Source organism: Thunnus maccoyii, chromosome 6 (genome assembly GCF_910596095.1).
Source record: "Thunnus maccoyii chromosome 6, fThuMac1.1, whole genome shotgun sequence".
Lineage (NCBI taxonomy): Eukaryota > Metazoa > Chordata > Actinopteri > Scombriformes > Scombridae > Thunnus > Thunnus maccoyii.
Genome location: NC_056538.1, coordinates 27,920,303 through 27,935,117, shown reverse-complemented (window position 1 = coordinate 27,935,117; position 14,815 = coordinate 27,920,303). Strand labels below are relative to the sequence as shown.

General features: G+C 40.1%; 1 long non-coding RNA gene across 1 annotated transcript; it reads right to left on the bottom strand.

The window, feature by feature from the left end:
- Positions 1 to 2,007: 2,007 nt before the first annotated feature.
- LOC121899324 lies at positions 2,008 to 9,886 on the bottom strand. Its single transcript, XR_006096682.1, has 3 exons — positions 9,442 to 9,886; positions 2,460 to 2,524; positions 2,008 to 2,196 (listed from the first exon to the last, which is right to left on the bottom strand). It is a non-coding gene; the product is annotated as an uncharacterized LOC121899324 (long non-coding RNA).
- Between the last annotated feature and the right edge of the window lie 4,929 nt (positions 9,887 to 14,815).

Below are 14,815 nucleotides of genomic sequence, written 5' to 3'. Positions count from 1 at the left end.
TAGATGCATAGCTCCTTTCAGCTGTTAATCATGTCTCAAATGGCTTTTTATGGTGTTATTTGTTTGTTGTGTACCGTGAATGCAATGTCTATATTGTTTGTTGTCTGTGTGAGTTGATTTGGTGGCAAATGAGTTTCCCCGCTGGGGATTAATAAAGTTTTGTAATCTAAAAGTCTAATCTAATGAGAGAATCCCTTTGGAAGTAAGTGAAATGTGCCACCAGACGGTGCTGTGGGTAACTTAAAATAACGTCAACCTTAGTGTAAACACAACTTAGTTTATATGCCCATGGTACAATATTTGATGCAATTTAGTGCAAAGGCAGGTTAGGTTTAGGGAAGGGTATTGTGTTGTGGGTGGACTTGGTGTGTCCACCTCCTGTTCTGAGTTGTCTGCCATGGGTTGGCTTCATTTGATGTCAAATGGTGGGGGGGGGGGGGGGTTGCTCCAGGAACACACACAAAATCTTACTTACAAATACAAATAAATCTTCAATACAGTATGAGTCCCAATAAATTTTGGTCCCATTAAGAGTAAAATAGACGTTAAAGCAGGGTATGCTTTAGGGCATAGCTACCCTGTGATTGACAAGTTGCTACCACGGCGGTACATGAGGTGTTGGTTGGACCCTGGGGAGCTCCTCCCCAGCTCCATGTTCTCGTTCAAATATGGTCACTTCTCATCACTTCTGGCTCTAAAAAAATAAAGATGGCCATGGTCAACCTGCCAAACTCGTGGCTTCAAAGTGGGAGTCCACAAACCAATGGGTGATGTCACTGTGGCTACGTCCATTATTTTTAACTAACAAACTAAACATCATTTGCATTTATTGAACAAAGATTATGGAAATAAAATGCACATTTCTAGGTAGAAATGTTATCAAAATACATTTTAATGCCCAAACTATCTGAAAAGGTTGCATTTTCCACTGAGAAAAAAAGGAATGTCAGCCTTTCATGTGACAGCATATGCCTGATAACAGGCCTTCTGTGCCCACTGGGCTCCACCACCATTGGCTCACTGAAATAAATGGGTGATAACAGCCTCCTGAACCTACTGTAGTTTTAGTATGCCCCTACCAGCCGTATACTTGGGACAGATGTGTGATGATAACACCTATTCAATAGGCTGGTAACAGTCAAATTGGGTGCAATAGAGGTAAGAAAATATATCTAGGCCTAAAGAATGATTATGAAAAATCACTCTTGTTTGTTGTCTTGCTTTCACACACACTCAAACAGACACACAGAGAGGCATCAACCTTTTGAAGTGTAATGTATGAAAATTTCTTTCTACATGATAGCATGCAGCACCCTACCCACACCACTTATCTCTGACTGTGTTTTGTTTATCTGCCTCCTCACCGGTGCTCTCCATTTATCAGTTGCTCTGGCATTCCTGTTAAAGCATCCCCGTGGCTTGTCTCTTGGACAATGATGGACACAGGTGGTCAGAGAAAGAGTCCACATGGCTGAGACCAGAGCACTGTCCTGGGGCTCTGGCAGTGGCCTTGAAGGCTTATCATCTCTCCACAGAAGTGCTCTTTCATGCTTTTGATCTCGTGTAAATTAGTTTCTCTGGCTTTTCTGTTAACGCAATCCCCGTCACAGAAAATCCCAATGGCGATGTGTATGATCAGAAACTTATGGGAGTGTCATTTCTGATGCCTTCATGTCTGCGTCTGTGACTTTGATTGACAATCTTAAGGAGGGTAGTTTAGGAGATAAAACACGGCCAGACCACTTACAAGAGAAATACAATTAACTCATTATATGAGCTGACAACACTTACAAAGCACTGACAGAGATCACAACCAACATCATTTATTTATTTGGATTTTAAAGTTTTTTTTCTTCCAAAATTCAATTAACAAACATAAAATAAATCAAATAAATCTGAGAAAAATCAATACAAAACTAGGTTGCACAAATTACAAGCTACTTTTACTAAAGAATACATTGCATGTGTTATTTGACAAAAATATTAGCATCCAAACTTTACATTACAATAACTATAATAAAAATTAAGTGTAAAAATATAAAGTGTATTACACGGTATATTATATGGAAAACATATCTGCGCTTCAATTACTTTTAAACACTATTGTTTAGTGGCACTGGCTGGTCGTCACACATATCACCATAGAGGTCCCTGAAAAGACTTCCTCAAAACTTTCCCTGTCTGACTCAGGTTCATCTGTTTGTTGAAAATGCATAAAGAAGATATCATTTGGACTGTCTGACATGAGCATCAAATATTGTTGTATTCATTAAATTCATGATGAGTAGTCCAACCTTGACATAGGCAAATACATGTAGTGTATTATGTAACATACTTGTCATTAATCTTGCAATGCAACAATAAATAAATAAAATAGTCCAATTTACCAATCATATGAATGATATATTGCACTCTAATTTACTTCACAGTCACATAATAACATTCTATAGTGCATGCACCTCTGTGCTGGTTCCTGCTTCCTCCTCCTCCATCCTTTCCCTTTCTTGTTCAGAGCCATGTTCACCTGTTTGTTTAGATTGTAGAGTAAGTATATAACAAATCATTTTCATTGCTGACTGACTATCAAATATTATATTCATTATAGGTTATAATGCGAAAAAAAAAAAAAGAATCAATGAGTGGAAGAAAATTATCAAATTTATATTTATTTTACCCATTTACAGTTGAAGTTGATGACCATTTTTTTTTTAAATCTTCAGTGAAATTTAGTGTAAACTTCTCCAAACACTTGTGCAGTCTGACTAGTTAAACCATCGAAGTGGTCAAATCTGCAACGGGACTCTAGCACTGAAACCCCAAAGTTAACAAAAACATTTTGGTCTTTAGGTAGTTCATTTAGCTTTAGTTCACAGCACATAACATGTATGCATGAAAAAGCACCTGCTCCCTATTCACTCATCTGTGATGTTTCTGCCTCTCCACTACTGTCCTCATCATTACCTGCAGACTGTGTAAATAAATCCGTTATCTTAGCACACTTTGCAGCATCAGCCAGCAAAACACACATCAGCCAGAAGCGCACCTTCTCTGTACCACCGGCGTGGGTTTTCTCTTTCTATCCATGTTTCGGCAACGAGTGCTAGATACTTTCAGTTTCAGTTGTGATTCCAACTGCTTCCTGCTATTACGGATTGCACCAACCATGTCGCTGCAGCTAAGATGACCCATTGAATATCCGTATAAAGGCTTTATACTGCCAGGGTTGGGAATAGTACTTAATGTACTGTCTTCCAAACATCTTCAGCAACTGAACTTATAAGCTTACCCTTATGCAATCTTGATGTCCAACATACTCTAACTAATCAATTACGTACTGGACTGCACTTTTAAAGTGCTTTTTTGCTTTACAATTTTTGCCGTCCATTCACCATTTCACACACACATTCATACACCTATGGCGATTGATTCTCCTCAAGGATCGAACCATCAACCCCACAATCACAGCTGAGCCATAGCTGCTCAATACTTTGGTAGTACTGATACTTTAGATATTGATATTACTGATACTAAATCTTGTTTTAAGTATTAATACTGTACCAGTGTCTCACATTAAATCATTTTCTGGGGACATGAACACCCATTAGTTCAGAGAAGCCACACAATAGACATTTTCTGTTTTAAATTAAAAACTGGGTTGTGTTTTAACATGCATGTGATTAAGTAATTAACAGAGAACAGTAAAAAGTCTACTGTTTGGCAAACCACTGAGGTAATAAAAAAACATTCAGAAGTAGTAAATTAATGATGCATTCTCTTCATTATTATGACACATTAGTAGGGACAGCGACTATTTCATTAGCCACCATTAATAATAAAAGGTATCGATATTGGTATTACTCAGTATCTCAGTATCACCCACCCCTTCTAATCAATAGATATATCTATTTTCTCTTTTCCACCATACTGCAAACTCTGACTCTGTTTTTACAGAAAGTATGTTTGTAATAGTTTTCTTGATTAAAACATAAAGAGGGGATAAGCGAATCACTGTCTATGGTGGCAATGATATATAAAGATCCTTAAGTACTGTTTGTCTTATTATTCTTTACTGCAAAGAGCAAAAAAGTTTTTATGTGATTGTTATGTCCACTGTCTTTCCTCTGGCCTCTTTTTAGAAGAGAGTTGTCTCTTTCACTGTGTTTCAGGTCTGCCACGCCCCTCTCTGAGTGCTTGGATCACCCACACCTGAAATTAATTTTATCATCAGTGGAGCTGTATATCAACCCCCTGGACCAGTGCTCCTAGCCATTTGGCCAGTGAGCTATCTGTTGGACTGCTGCACCATATTTGCTTCCATTTCTGTAATTTAAGTTGATTTATCTCTGTTAATCATTTTCTGTAAATAAATGCTATTCATTGTTGCACTTCAAGTGTTTAAGCAGCCTTTTCTTGCCAATTTGGTTCCATTTTTGCAAGGGCTTAAAGTAAACTTATGTTACTCCCTGTGTTCCCCTCGACAGTACATAAAGATCATAACATAATTGGGGGCTCGTCCAGGATATGGCTTAGTTTGGAAAGTTTTATGAATAATCCTACTTTGAAACAGTTTGATACTTGTAGGAAAGACCTATGTGTAATTGCTGCACATTATGATATCCCTGTGTCTAAGTCATTTGTTAAGCAGGAGTTAAAGTCTATCATTCTGAATGGCTTGGTAGATAAAGTTGTGTTTCTCCTAGCAGTTCTGGAGCAGCAGGCCCCAGCAGATGATCCTGAAGCTGCTGCAGGGGTGGCTTTGGTCATAAGTCACCCTGAAGTGTCCGAGGATGTGTCAAGTCCTCCTGCTGCTGAGACAGTTGAGGCAAAACACCACCTCCCTCACTGCCACAGTTTGAGCCATTTTCTATTGATTCTTCTCCTTTGTCTAATGTGGGTACCCTCTTAAAGGTGTGCTTAGCCCATCTTTAACTTGAAGCAAAAGAAAAAGCACCTAAAGAGGAGTTAGAACTACAGTTAAGCTGCCCTAAGCTTGAGGCTGTTTCAGAACTATCAAAATCCACCAGCTTGAGTTACAGTCTCAAAAGAGTACTACTGAACCTTCTGCTGTGTTCCCTCCTTCAGCTTCAACTCCTCCAGCATTCAATGTAAGCAAGAAGGAAAAAGATTGAAAGTGGCAGCCTATCCCGCACATTTGAACAGATTGCTCCTGCCTTGCACCTTTTTAGATCCTGTTTGTTTTTATCCGCATCTTTTAAGAACACAAAGGATTTTAGTTATTGGACAATTGGATTTTAAGTGATTAGAGAAATAAGCTGAGCACTCGCTCAGAAAGCCATGACTATGCCTACTATGAACTGTGAGGACTGTGTTACTCCAAAAACTCAAACAAAAAGATTGCTGACCTTAAGGAGGATATCCAATGGATTTCTGATGAACTTAATAAAAAAAGAGTTTTGACTATTGTCCAGCTTCATGGAAATGGCCATCCAGGACACAGTTATGTGGGACCCCTCCATCTGTCTACAGCCTTCCTCTTGCTCGACACCTAACCATCAGTCGGGATACTCGGACGGGGCTGCCTCACTACCTCACCCAAGCCTCTCTAACTGCTATGCGCTGCTGTCTGTGGAGGCTTCGTTCCACCCAGCTGATGCTCCAGCGGTTCCAACTCATCTGGATCCAAAACTGGCCTCTGCTGACACTGTAGTATCTTCACCACCGGTGGCTAACAGTGTTTGGATGGTTTGCCAGTCTACTGTGAGGCCAAACCAACAGCCCTCATCTCATTCAAAGACCTCCACTTCCTGTTGTAAGCTCCTGAAAGAGGCTGCGATCAGATGCTCTGGGCCATGCCCTGAGTCAGCAGGGAAATCCTCTCTCAAGTCTGAGGTTGCAGCCTCACCACAACACTCGCCTGCTGGGACACCCCATCCTCAGTCAGCAACTTCAACAAACATGGTGGAAAGAGATCATGCACCCTCTTGCCAGGAGAACCCACAGCCGTCATCTCCTTGTCCCCTTTTCTCCCAAACCACTTTAATAGTTGGGGACTCCATAATCAGAAACATCCGTTTCTTCAACGTAGCCACACACTGTTTCCTTGGTGCCACAGTCCCTGACATACTGGATAAACTCCCGAACTTCTGTGCTCACTCCTGTCCTCTATCAACCGAGTGATAGTTCATATTTGGGACAAATGATGCAGTTTGTCAGCAGTCTGCATTGACTAAAAATGATTTTAATGATGTTTTAAATGTTTTTAAGTAGTTATGGAAAGTCTACTTATGTCTCTGGACCTATTCCCTCACTGACACGTGGAACAGGGTGTTTCAGCAGAATCCTCAGCCTCCACACTTGGCTCCAGTCCACTTGTAGAGACAATTTTAATCTGTTTTGGGATTGTTTCTCCCTCTTCAGGACTAATGGAGTCCACCTAAACAAACTGGGCTCATGGATGTTTGCTCCTAACATACAGCATACAGTGCAGTCCTCTCCACATGACTGACTGACTGACTGTGAACACTTCACACCTCCCCCAGAACCTACTTCTTTTTCTCCAGGTTCATCTCTTGCCACTGTTTCCAGTGCTAGTCCCCCCTTTTGTCCTCCACCAGCATTAACAGCTTCACCGATCCATTTCCCTATTCAGACCATTGTTACACATGGGGCCTCCCCCCTGGTGAGACGTTCTGCTGTACATAGTAGATCAGAGCCTTGTTACCTGCGTCCCTTGGCTCGGGCCTCTGCTATTGCCAGCAGTGGGTTTGTGTCCCTCAGGATGGCACTGTTAAATGCTCACTCCATTGTGAATGAGTCCTTTATACTGAACAATTTATTCATCTCAATAGGCTTTGATTTTCTGTTTCTGACCAAGACTTGGCAGTGGAGCTTGAAATACGCCCCCCAATCGAACTGTGGTCACCATGGTTTTCAGGAACTGCTTTCAAAGTCAGATGGTGAGCACTGGGGCTTCCTCCTCGTTGAACTGCAGATGACCAAAGTTGGTCGTTCATATCCATTTTATTGTATTTTAATTTACTCCCGGGTTAAACTAGTTTTTTTATGTCTGAATTCAGTGATTTTTTATTTTATCCTCTGTCATTAGGTTGGACAGAGTTATTTCGGTTGGTGATTTTAATATTCATGTAGATGTCATTTCTTGTAGCTTTGCTGCTGATTTTAGTTTAATTCAACATGTGTCTGACCCTACACACATTAGGGGTCATACTTTGGACCTTGTTTTACACTTGCTTTAAATGTTGATTCTAACTGCTCTGAGGAGCTGCATGTTACTGACGATGAATGTGTTCTGTTCAACATGTCTATTCTCCGCCAAGTGAACACGTAAAGTGCTCTTGCATTTTAAATCACTAAGCTGAGAAGTTTTCTGAAGCTTTTGACCCAAGTGCACTGCAGTTTTCTCACACAGACATAACTCGTCTGGTCCACTCCTTTAACAAACATTACTCCACCATTTTGGATATAGTGGCTCCTCGTAAGATGAGACTTGTTCCCTTAGTCAATTCATCACCCTGGTTAAATGACAACATTCATTGTTTCCAGCATAAATGTTGGAGGGTAAAACAACTGTGGAAATCCACCAACAGCCTCCATTACAAAGACTTTTTAACGGAATTTGACAACATGGTTAAAGATGCGAAGGCTACTTTGCCAACCTAATCTCCAGTAAACGCAACCGTAAAGTCCTGTTTGATACCATTAACAACACTGTCACTCCTGCACCTCCTGATGTGCCTGTCTTTTCAAATAAGGATTGCAGGAACTTTCTCTCTTTCTTTTAGGATAAGATTAGAGATGTCAGGGCTAGCATCATCCCCTCCTCTACTCCAATTTATGCCTATCCAACCCGGGTCTCAATTTTAGACTGCTTTTCTCCTATTTCCCCACAAGACCTTACTGATCTGGTGGGCAGTATGAAACCTTCCTCCAGCACTGCAGTTATTTTACCAACATCCTTGCTCAAAAATGACTGCGGTCTATTAGCCCATGCCTAGTCTCTATTATAAATAGCTCCTTGCAATCTGGTTGTGTCCCAGCCTATTTCAAACTAACCTTTGCCCATCCCTTCCCAAAAAACTACAGTCCTATATCTAATCTACCCTTTATTTCTAAAGTCTTATAGAAAGTTGTTGCCAAACAGCTCACTGCTGTCTTGACTGCACACAACATTTTAGATAACTTCCAATTTGGTCTGGGAAGCATTCCACTAAAACAGCTCTTCTGAGAGTCTCCAATGACATAATGATGTCTTCTGATGTGGGTGAATGCTGTTTTGGTGTTGCTAGAGTTTAGTGTAGCTTCTGATACTGTAGATCACAGCATCCTGATTGAAAGGCTTAGGCAGTGGGTGGGTGTCTCTGGGAGCACCCTGGACTGGCTCTCCTCCTATCTCTCGTTAGGAGTTTTTCTGTGTTGATTGGTCCCTACATGCCTGAAACTGCTGCTCTTTCCTGTGGTATGCCACAGGGTTCTGTCTCGGGTTCTGTGCTATTTGCTCTGTATATGCTTCCCTTAAGTCATATTATTAGAAAATTTAAAGGCATCTCTTATCACTGTTAAGCTGATGACATTCAGCTGTATGTCTTCTTTAAACCTGATGAGATTGATCTGTTTTGTACAATTGTCTAACTGCCATAATGGACTGGATGGCTAACAAGTTTTTACAAGTAAACTCAGATAAGACTGAGGTCCTTATCATTGCTTCAGATAGCATAGCTTCTAAAGCTGCTCAGTGTATTGGGTCCCTTTCTTCGGCTGTACAGTCTAATCTTAGAAATCTCAGCGTCATTATTTGATCAGTCAAGGCACTTGGATCAACATATCAAATTGCTCACCCGTCATGTATCTTCCCTTTAAGAAACATTGCCAAACTCAGGTCTGTTGTATCACAACCTGAGCTAGAGATGATTATTCACACTATTACATCATCCCAGCTGGGCTACTGCAATTCCATTTTCACCTGCCTCAACAAGTTGTCTATCAACAGATGGTCCAAAACACTGCTGCAGGGCTGTTGACAAGGTCCAGCAGGATGACTCACATCACACCCATCCTATCATCTTTACATTGGCAAACGGTGATCATGCCTTTGAAGTGGTGGCTCCAACGCTGTGGAATGCTCTTCCAATAGACATACGATCTGTAGTCTCTGCTGATGTCTTTAAAAAACAGCTGAAGACTCCTTTATTCAAATTGGCTTTTGTCTCACCTCATAGCGTTTAGTGTTTGTATTTTGTGTGTTTTAAGTTATGTTGTTGCTTATGTTTTAGTGTTTGTTTCTTTTTGGCATTATATTGTACTATTTTTATGGTCTTTTTCTTAACGATTTTACTCTTGTGAAGCACTTTGTGACCTGCTCTGTGAAAGTGCTATATTAAATAAACTTACTTATTTAATTACTTACTTACTTACTTACAAGCTGAGCTGAGCATATGTTCAAGAAGCCATGACTCCACTTACCTCAACATCTGGCTGCAAGAGCTGCATCTGTCTCAGCGAGAAGATCATTGAGTTGGAGCCAAGAATTTCCATGTTCTATCATCTCGACACTATCATCTTCAGCCCTGCAAAAGCTACTGCCACCAGTGCTGAAGAGCTGGTTGTCACTGGTCCCCATCCTGCTGACACTGCTACCTCTCTGGCCATAGCCTCTACTCCGCCTGCTGATGCTGCTCCAGCTGCTGCTTCTGTTCCTGCTTCAGTCACCATCCTCGGGGATGGTGACTAGAGCTGCTTGCCTTACTATAAATTCCACCTAAATCAGCTGTGAGCAGTTTAAGGACTTCTTTCTAAACAAAATTGACAGCATTAGGCAAATATTTTGCACTCTATCAAAGATTTCTCACTGGCTATTGAGGACACTACTGTTTTTAATAATTTCCGTCCTGTCTCTTTATCCCTGCTTGGTCGCATATTTGCAGGCATGAAGCCCAGTAGCTGTCAGCTTGATATAATTCCAACAAAGCCCCTAAAACATTTCCACGTCATTTGCAGCAGTTGGTTCTAGGATACTGATGATTTTTAACAGTTCTCTAGCCACAGGTACAGTCCTTTCTTGTTTTAAACATGCCATAGTTCAGCCACTCTAAGAAGCCTGGTCATGACCTGGCTATTCCAGATAATTTTAGGCCAATTTCTAAGCTTTCTTTTTGACCTAAGGTTTTAGAAAATATTGTTTTTAAATAGATTCTGTCCTTTTTAAACCAAAACAATATTTTTTAGAAATTCCAGTCAGGGTTCCACCAACACCACAGCAAAGACAGCTAAGAGTGACAAATGACCTCCTGCAGATGCCAGTAAATGCTTCCTCTTAATTCTTCTAGATCTCAGTACAGCTTTTGACACTGTTGACTGCACAATTCCCCTGGATTGCTTGACATGCTGGATCAGCATTTCTGTGTCCTCCCTTGATTGGTTCCATTCTTATATTTCAAACAGACAATTCACAGTTTCCATCGGCAGCTCATCCTCCATACCTGCAAATATTTCATGTGGGGTTCTGCAGGTTTCAGTTTTAGGTCAACTTCTTTTCTGTCTTTTCATGCTTTCATTGGGAAGAATCATCCAAACTCATTACATTTATTTTCACTGTTATGCAGATGATACTCAGATATACCTCCCCCTCAATTCCCAAAATCAAGCCAATGTAACCCAATTACAAAACTGTCTCAAAGATATTAAAGACCGGTTGGATCATTTCCTTCAGTTAAATGAGGACAAGACAGAGATCATACTCTTTGGCCCCCCACCACTGTTACTGCCCAGAGCCTCGATCACCATTCCATCTACATCAGACTACATGTTAAGAACCTTGGTGTTATATTTGATAGCGATCTAAATTTCAACAGGCTGGTAAATTCCGTTGTCAGGTCCAGCTTTTTCTGATTCAGAACTATCTCCAAAGTTTGGCATTTCCTCTCACCTTCTGACCTAGAAAGAGTCATTCATGCATTAATATCACACTAATGTCATCCAGGCTGAACTACTGTAAATCCCTCCACCTAGGCATCTGTCAGGTTACTGTTTCCTGTTTACAACTGATCCAAACCGCTACTGGTCCAGGTCCAAGAAACAAGACCACATCACCCCTATCCTTGCATCCTTACACTGGCTCCTCATTCATTACAGGATAACCTTCAAAATTCTTCTAATTGTCCATAAATTTCTCCATAGTCTCACTCCTACATATATCTTAGAATTTCTCACCCGTTACAGCACCACTAGACCACTCAGATCCTCCCACCATGGCATGTTGGCTGTGTGCCCCACTCGTGGAAAAAAAGCACTTTGGTGCAAAACCTGTTTGCTTTTAAAAGTGCTATATAAATAAAATAAACCTGAAAGTAGTTAGTGTGGGTTTCTTTGTTTATTACTTTGGCCTAGGAGACCCTGACATGTTATTTGCTTCCACTTCTGTAATTTTCTGTAAAGTGTTTCAGCAGCCTTTTCTTGCTGTTTTGGTTACATTTTTGCAAAGGTTTGGATAAATTTGTTATGTTACTCCCTGTGTTCCCCTAGACATTTAATAAAGTTCATAACAGTGATCCTCAGGAGTAACTTCAATTCTTGTTGATGAGTCCATGCTGCACTGATATTTAACTGTTCTGCCTCTGCGTTTCCTCCCTCCAGGCCAAAAATGTTATCTCCTATTCATTATTTGGCTTGTCATATCATATGAATTGCCAGACAAGAGAAACACTTCCAAATAATATGAATCAGTTTGCAAAACTTCAGTCACAGTATCAATAAACTTCAGCCAAAGTCAGCCTACCATATCTGCTCTCACAACAATATGTGATTAGGGAAAGGGAAAAGGCTTTACTATAGGGATTGGGTATGATGTATAGCAGGATGAATAATGCTTATTGGTTGTGGCCACTGTGAGGAAAAGGCCCATCTTTCTCTGCTGTGGAGTGTCACATGGAATTTGTTTCCATTTGTGCAAGGCAGCGAATCAGTCAATTTCATCTCTTTCCTTTTTCTCTTCTATGCATCCCAATGAGCTTAACACAATATTAAAATATGGCAGAGAGCTGATGAGAAAAAATGAGCGTAATGCCCTTCTGAGCTGCTGCCGCTGCTTGTACTGTCTGTCCCTGTTTCCTGCATCCTCAGACGAGCTGCATTGACTCTGACTACTAAAGTTTTAGTAAAAGCAAAAACACATATACAGTATGATGCATTAATAATCCACACACACAGAGGACGAACACACACAAACACACACATGCACGCACATACACACACATGCAAAGAGCAAAACAGATGCATTTAATATGCTTGTCTGAAAGGTCAAGTGTTCAAAGGAAATTGGCTCATCCAGCTTATTGGAGAATGTAATGAGATGGAATTGTTTATGCATCTACTAAACACTTGTCACAATTGATGCTTTTCCCTGGTTATTCTAATACATAAAAGAAAATGAGAAATCACTTCACGTTCCTTTAATATGCTCCTGGTCACTTGTGTGTTTGATTCTGGGTGTGACAGAAATCTCTTTAAAGCCTGTACACACACTGGGTGCCTGGAGCCCAGCAGTGTAATTGGTCACAGACATGTTGCAGGTGTGTTGATAATTCCCATACAGCATGCTCGAGCTTAGCTTTGCATGTTGCTATGCCACCTTGTGTGGTAACCAGGGAGCTTGTTAGCAATTTTATTTATTTTATGAGGTACAGGAGGTGAACAAAATAGCAGGAACATGTTCAATTTTACACGATCCAATACAAAAGGCCTGCAATATCCAGTTTTGTGAAGCTTGTAATGTGTCATAGAGGTGTTGAATCAGCTCGGTTATTACTAGTTTGTCCTGTAATTGTATCAGGTTGCATTATAGTGTACATAGACGGTGTATGATGCATGTGTATCAGAACAACTGAAACCATTATTTTTTATGTAAGGCCTATTTTTTATAAAACTTTATCTCACTGGATCATGAGGTCAGCACATCCTGGCAACTGCACCTTCATTGTTTCTTCTGTATTTATGTCATGTCCTTAGGGTGCAATATGGGTGTCAATTAACATGATTCTCCATGACATAGCTGGTAAGTATTGCACTTGGGAGGAGGTCAGTGGGAGCTGGCTGGACATCACACTGACACACACTGTCTCCTTCAATGTTTATTTCTTTTAACCATGACCTCAATCTTTCCCTAATCTGAAATGTTATATTTTCAGTTGCCGAAACTTCTAGCTAAATTCACACACAGCAGTGAGAAATGAGAATCATGAATCACTATGGTTATATGCATTTTAAAAGGCACTTTCGAACAATATACCCTGATGATAGAGATGCTGTAGCAGAAAACACTCATATGGGTCCTGATGGAATTTACTGACGCTTGTAATGTGTCATACAGGTGGTGAATCAGCTGTCCAGTTATTTCTGAGGCTGTAATTTGTGGTGTTGTTGTATCAAAACATATTGAAAACATACTGAAAATGGTGATTGAACTTAACTATTTACCTAAATGTATGAAATTTAGTACAGTTAACATGCAACATCAATGTAAATGTAACTGCATTCATTGCCCTTATACACATATTCACCTGTTGAGCAAACAACACATAAAATACAAAGAAAGGAAATATGTATGCTTACTGTAATAACTGTACATTAGGCATTACTTAAACATCTCACATTAATAACATAAACACAATGACAACGTCACTGCTGACTATCGTTAGTGCAGATAAATTTGACGCTAGAAACTCAGATTAATTTAGCTAACGTTGAACACACCTCATTGGCTGCTTGTTACAGAAGGGGGGAAAACATCCTTCATTTTGTTGTACTTCTTAAGTGTATCATATTGTCATTATCGTGTAGCTTGTGGAGGATAAAGATGCATACATTTTTCATACTTTATAACTAACTTAAACAACTTGGAGAAACGTGTTACGTGACGGTATCCATACCCTCTTTGCATGGGATGTGCAATGACAATACTAGTCCTCCTCAGAACTTAAATCAACTACAATCACTTTACCTCACAGTCATTGCAGACACCATTAACACTAACACATACTAATATAAGTTCTCTGCCAGCTACACAGAGAAACAAGATATGAGACACTGAGTATATTGTTGTGTCACGCTGGGTGTAGCAAGAATAACAGGAATTTATATAATTATTAAAAAAAAAAAACACCCCAGAAAAAGGGCACTTTCTCTCTAGGAGGCCAAACAGCAGGAGCTCAAACCCCCTTTGAGGTCTATCTATGCACGTGCCTGCCTGTTATTGTGTCCAATTATTACTTTGAAGACAATGATTTAGCCAGCCACCTGCATTAGATGCAATTCAAGTCACTGGAGAAAATTAGACATTGCATTTACAACAGATCTTTGTCTTTCACAATAAAGAAAAACAAAGCCTCTTTGATATTAATGCCATAACACACAACAGCTAATCTAACTGTGAAAGTTGCACTATTCTAATGTCATACTGTAATTGGTATTACTGGAGTCGGTGTTACTAAGATGTCTGTTACACAGATATTAGAAAGACAATGCAAATTAGGGAAGAGCAAAAGAGAAGCAGGGCGACGTGTTACATGAAAGTGACACAAAGGATTTGTTCCAGGAGACTTCACCCAATCCAATCAAGTGGGCTTTTCTGGATGAGTTCTCAAGCGATTCGTGCATCTCTCAGGAGAAAGCAGTCAAGTTAACCTGTTCTTCGGTAATCAGGAAATGAGGCTTTTACTTACATATTCTGCTGACATTCTGCAGTAATATATACAACACGACTGTATGATATTAATAGAATACAGAAGTGATGGTCATGTTATTCTTCATATAGGTTTTAAGAGAATTTGTTGTAGCTATGATT